Raw genomic sequence first — 6442 nt, forward strand, 5'->3', positions numbered from 1 at the left:
GCGGGGGCAGGAGCCCCCCGCGGCCGCCGTCCAGGAGCCCGCGCAGGGCAAGGCGCGGCTGCGCTTCCAGGTGAGGCAGCGACGATGGGGCTGGGGCTGGGGCCGGGGCCGAGGCCAGGGCCGGGGCTGTAACGCGTGTCCCCGCAGTTCCTGGAGCAGAAGTACGGCTACTACCACTGCTGGGACTGCAACATTCGCTGGGAGAGCGCCTACGTGTGGTGTGTGCAGGGCACCAGCAAGGTAGGAGCTGCCCCTGGCCTGGCTAGCTTGCAGCCCCCCACTGCCCTGCCTGGCCCCGCGCCGACCTGCCTGCTTGCCTCCCCCTCGCCCAGGTGTACTTCAGGCAGTTCTGCCGCACATGCCAGAAGTCGTACAACCCTTACCGTGTGGAGGACATCACCTGCCAGGTGAGTGCCCTGCCCTGCCCTGAGCAGGGCAGTGAGGGAGAGGAGCTAGTGCCCAGCATCACCCAGGGGAAGGGGATGAAGCTGACCTCCCTGGGCTTGGGGCTGCAGTAGAAGAAGCTGCTGCTGGAAGCTGAAGTGGGGGATTAAGCAGCCAGTTGCTAGGGTGCCCTGAGGTGCTGTGATGCCCTCTTGAAGGGCCCTGCCAGAGGTGTGTGAAAAGACAAGCCAGGTGTAAGGAGCTGAGTCACTAAGGGCAGGTTTAGTTGGCCACTGCCTGCCCCTCCGTGGGAAGCAAGTCCTGTGATTGATTAGTTCCCACCTTGATATGGTGCTGTTCAAGTCGCATGAGTTGGACTCAAGGCATCCCTCCATAAAAGGCTGAGAACCACTAGGTTAGACCAACAATAGTCCTCCCAGAGCAGGGGTTGGACAAGATGACCTCCATGTTCTTTCCACCCTTATCTACCTGAGTTGAGAGAGTTAAGGTTTTCCTTATCCATATAGAACTAGTGTTCACAACTGTCAAACAAAGAAACAGCTGGTACCACTGCAGCAGCTGACCCATAAAGATGCATGGGCATCAGATACGAGGAATGGAGATTCCAGCTTAGTTGCTGCCCACAAGCTTTTGGCCCACTCGCGCTCTCCCACCCTAACATGCTGGGTTGTTTTTTTTTTTTTGTTTTGTTTTTTTTTACTGTGGTCTGTAGCCCCTATTAAAACACCCTTGCTCCTTTCCAGAGCTGCAAACAGACCAGATGCACCTGCCCTGTGAAAATGCGCCATGTGGACCCTAAAAGGCCCCATCGTCAAGATCTCTGTGGGAGATGCAAAGGCAAACGCCTCTCCTGTGATAGTACATTCAGTTTCAAATACATTATTTGAGAGAGAGATTTTTGTTTAAAGGCTTCTGATCTAAATTTGCAAATAGAGCCAAGACTGTTTGTGGTTTTTGTTTGTTTGTTTTGTTTTTGAAGGAATATATGAAATGGTGAGGTGTAGCTAGAAAAACCTGCAAATAAAGGTATTGCAAAGCACTCCTTAAATGTCAAGGCAGGATGATGTTTAACTTGTGAAGTGGCAAATGTTAAAAACGATGTAGCGTTGTCTTGAAAATGAGGCCTATTGCCCATGGAAGTACTACTTGTCTTGTGGGTGTTCATGCTAACAAAGCCAACTATTTCCTAACAGCAGCTGAGCTTCCGGAAAGTCCTAAAGAATTTAAATTTTGTAGGCAGCCATGCTTCTTTGGATACCTACAGGGAGATGTCTCTGAGGTCAGTTTTTAAGGTCTGGGCTTACTCAAAGCAACAGGTATTGTGCAAGAACTAAATATTCAACAGTGTCCTAGTATAGCATTACATTTTAAGCTTTTCTAGAGTTGCTGCTTATTGCAGAAACAACAGATAAATGAAAAGATTTGCCTGTTCCAAAGTTACTAGTTCTCAAGTAAGGGTCGTCCTTCTAAAAACTAACTCCTCAGTTGGTCTGCCTGCCTTCGTAGGCTAGCTCTGAGGATTTAAAAAAAAAAAAAAAAAAAAAAATTAAATTAGCTGTACAAGCGGCTATCACTAGCTAACGGGGATATAGGGGATCACTAAAGCAAATAGTTGCAGAGGGTATTGAAGCACTAACTTTTTAGTACATGCCATCTTTAAGTTTAGTTCTCTTCAAAATTATGCATGTCAAAGGATGAAGGCTTCTGCTCTAAGTGTTGGCTAAAGACTTTCAGAATCTAACTTGCATGATTTGGTCTGCTTTAATGGTGAGTATAGATCAGTTTTTGTAACTGGATAACTGCTAAACTTCTGTCTTCCTGGGGAAGTAGCTTGTTTGCTTCTATTCTTGTCTGCTTACCAAGCCATCTAGCTGATAGATACTGAATGGCTGAAAGTATAGTTCACATGGCACTTAAACTCTGCAAATCCACTGCACTAGCAAATTCACTAATGTATAAAATATTTCAAAAGTTACTAAAAATTGCTAGCAAATGTCCCCCCCCTCCCCTTTTTTTGTAGATGGATTATGCATCCAATTTTATCCATCTACCTTTAACTAGATTTAATAAGAAGTTATAAGGTACTTCCCCAGCTTCAGATCAGATTTTTGGAGGGGGAGAAGAGATTTTATTTAATGAACTTTAAAAACATTCTTTATGGTTCTGTAAGGCTGTCTAGTATACACAGCTAAAGCTTCTTGCATAACTTCTGGTGGCCCCAAGCCCATTCTTTATTGCTAATACAGAAACCTGCCTGTATTCCTCCCTGTGACCCTCCTGTTATCTGTGAGCAAAAAGCCTCAAACTACATGTTTTTTGAGGTGTGCCCTCTGTCACCTGGCACTGATGACAGAACAGTGCACTAGTTGAAGCACAGGAGCGAGCAAGCAAACAGTGGTGAAACCAAGGAATTGCTACCCTCAAAATATTGGCCTCAAGCTCTTACCATTGCAAACTTCAGTGATTCTGTATAGGAAGCAGCATGTAACTCTTGACACACTACTCAACACTAATAAACACCACAAGCAACTCTTGCATCTACTTTGACTAGCTTCAGTATTTAGCAATAGTTACAATTTGACACTTAATGTGACTTGCCAGTCTGTCATAGCTGCAGGGAGGAGATTTTTATAATTTGCTGTGGATGTTAAGTTTGATTTAATTCAACAGCACTAGATGGCAAGCTGCTTTTTTGGGAGGGGTGGGATGCTGGAAAAAAGTTAAGTAATGTGATGGTTTTGGAAGATGGAACACATCTTCTAGATTTGGCTTATAGAACCAATTTAATAGATTAATACTTTTGAAGTAGGGCCTGCCAGAGGTGATGAGAGTATTTCATGTGCCACATGCAAGGGAAAGACTAGCAGGCACTTCTCATGCTTGGGTTTTCCTATTTGAAATGCTGCAGGTAGAGGCAAACTAACTTGTAATCATGGCAGATGTGGACCTAAAGGGTTTGCGTTTAAAGTTCAGTACAGAATGATCTTGTTAAGTTTCTTCCCTCCCCCCCCCCCCCCCAGATCAAAACATTTTAGCTGTTTGTATCATAAAAATAGCTCTTACTTACTGCAGAGAGTAAGTAGAAAAAACTGTCCTTTATTCCTGTTTAAAGGATATAATTGTAAAATGGGAAGTGTTTTCACTTCACAGTGCAACAGATATTAAAAGTGGCATTATTCCCTCCTGTCTGTTTTTTGTGTATTGTTAACTATATCCTTCATATTCAGCAGTTCAGAAATTCAACTACCCTCCGTTCCTAGGAATGGTCTCCCAATACAGCTAGAAACAACTGGGCCACATACCGTTTCCTGTGTGTGTGTGTGTGTGTGTGTGTGTGTGTGTTTTTTGTGTGGTACAATAACATCTTTTTGAGAGGTGGAGACTAGAAATTTGCACAATATTAAAGATTTAAGCACACTCTAGACTCATAGTAGTATAACAAAGTTGGGTGTCAGGGAACTGGAACTGAGAGAACTTTTATTTGCTGTTCTGGCTGCTGTTGCACACTTGATCCAACTTCTTTAGAGAGTCATCTGCAATGATTCCAAGATCACTTTTTTTTCCCCTTGAGTCCAGCACTGTGAATGTATAGCTGAGGCTATTGTTCCCCATGTACTAGGGTTTTGTTTTGGTTTTTGTTTTGTCTTTTCCTGCAGCTTCTCACCCTCAGCTGGATACTTCACTAGTATTCTCTTCAAACTTTTATTGAGACTTCACTCTGTATTCTCTCTTCTAGATCACTTGAGGAGAATGTAAAAGCTGGGCTCATCCCAGATCCTGGACCCTATTTTTGTTTGTTTGTTTGTTTGTTTGTTTGTTTGTTTGTTTGTTTGTTTGTTTGTTTGTTTGTTTGTTTGTTTGTTTGTTTGTTTGTTTGTTTGTTTGTTTGTTTGTTTTTTTGTTTGTTTTTTTTTTTTCCCCCCCCCCCCCCTTTTCCCCCCCCCCCCCCATGGAAAAATGACCAGTTATCCCATCTTTCTTTTATTTTCCTTCTCCTAACCAGCTATTCATCTATGAAAGGACCTTCCCTACAATCTCATGGCAACTCGGGTTTGGGGAGGGCTATGAACAGCTTTTTGTGAAAGCACTTGTTAATACGCTAACTGTATCTTGGTCTAGATGCTTCTTAACACTAGCATCCCCCAGCTTGTGGAATTATTGCAAGTTTTTTCTCTTTAAAAAAACAAACAAACAAACCCCAACCCATGGTGCCACTTTCCTTGCATATCCATCTGTGACTGCTGGTTTTCCCACCAGTGCCCTCCTCTTCCCCCCCCCCCCACCTGCAGCATTTGGGCTTTCCCATCATTGTATGCCCCCCCCGCGCACACACATACCCCTTTGTTTCTAATAGCTTTTAACTAATTTGTCGGGGATATAAGTTAATGAGATCCTTGCTGGAGCCAATGCAAATGGATGTTTTTTGGTATTCTGCCAGCATTTGGGCACAGAAGCTGTTTTTGGGCCAAGCTGGCCTTGTAGTGGACTCCTTAGTACCTGGTGTGAGCTGTGGGTAGCAAGATGTGGTCCACAGGCCAGATATAGCCTACAGGGCTCCCTATATGCTCAGAATACTGACAATGCAGCAAGTGAGGGCAGCTTTAATTGCTGTAGCTCTTGGAACCACAGAAACTAATGCTGCTGCTTGATCTCCCACTGAATTTCTGGTCTTGGGTTGGACCTGAGAGTGGACTGGTATCACCAGGCCCATGGGACTGCTGGTAGGAGAAGTAGCAGTTCATGCTGCACTTCCCAAATTCCTGGCCTGGGGCTAGATGCCACAGCTCCATGCTCCAGATCCAGCTCTTGGACTAGCCCCACACCACTCATCTGGCCTGTGGGGTCCAATTAGTTAAGCACAACTGTGGTATACAATTTTACCCAAGTCTCAAAATGACTTCTGATCAGTCAAATTTGATACTGGTGCATTATTTCTGATTATGCTTGATACTATGGGGTTGCAGGAGAAAGAAATGAAGTCAACTCTTGTCTTTTAAGCAAAACATGTCTTTGCTGAGCATCAGGCACTAGAGATGAGTACTATTTCATGGGGGGTGGCTACTACTATGAATGCAGTACTGGAATGGCTTTTAGCTTGAATTATTCAGCTCACCTAGGTACACCCTTACAAGAGGAAGCTGAATGGCAACAGGAAAGATATACAAGGCAAGAACTACATTCTCCACAAGAACAGGAACTCGAGAACTTGTTCCCCAAGCAGCACATACCTAGTCTCTTTTCTATCTTAGTTACTAATCAGATTCCATAGCCACAACCATAAAGAGCAGCAACTCCGTAGCTATAACTGGGGCAAGACAAGACCACTCCTTCTGAAGCAGGAGGTGGAGAAGGCCATCAATGCCTTGCAGTCTAACTTTTGCTATGAATAAGCAACAGAAAATGCTGGCTCCAACTTTGAATTAACATAGCCACAATTTGGCTTCCAGAGACAATTTCCTACTGAAGAAGCACGCTCATGGCTGCTTTTGGGATCAGATTAGAGGTGTGCAGAACCACAATTTTATCAAAGTGGATGGTAAAGAAGGGGAAGATCATGCCCTTTGTCCTAATCAAGCAACTAGTTTAATTTGGAAGTAAAACTTCAGAAATGAATGAACTAACTTAAAATTGAAGAGAGACAATTCAGTACTTAATGAACTGAAAAAAAAGCCATAAAAAAGAAACTACACAGCATGGATTTGTAAATCCCATCTCCACATTACATCACATGAAAGGCTAGTTGTAACATGAGACAGGTGCACAACCTATAGGTGTGAGGATTAGGTCATACAGCTTCAAGTCCTGTAGCTCACAGGGATTCAACAGTAACAGGAGGGAAGGGATTTACTGGATTGTGAGAGAACTAAAATATTCAACAGTGCCCTAGGATGACATGGTGGTGGCGATAGCACCAGTTCTACTGTTAAGTTGGCATCAGAGCAGGAACTGTGTATGCAGTTGTTTATCTCTGATTTGCTTTGGTCTCCACCCCCCCCCCCCCCCCCGCTCTTTTTTTTTTCTTTCTCTCCCTCCCCGC

Source organism: Alligator sinensis, unplaced genomic scaffold (genome assembly GCF_000455745.1).
Source record: "Alligator sinensis unplaced genomic scaffold, ASM45574v1 scaffold134_1, whole genome shotgun sequence".
Taxonomy (NCBI): domain Eukaryota; kingdom Metazoa; phylum Chordata; order Crocodylia; family Alligatoridae; genus Alligator; species Alligator sinensis.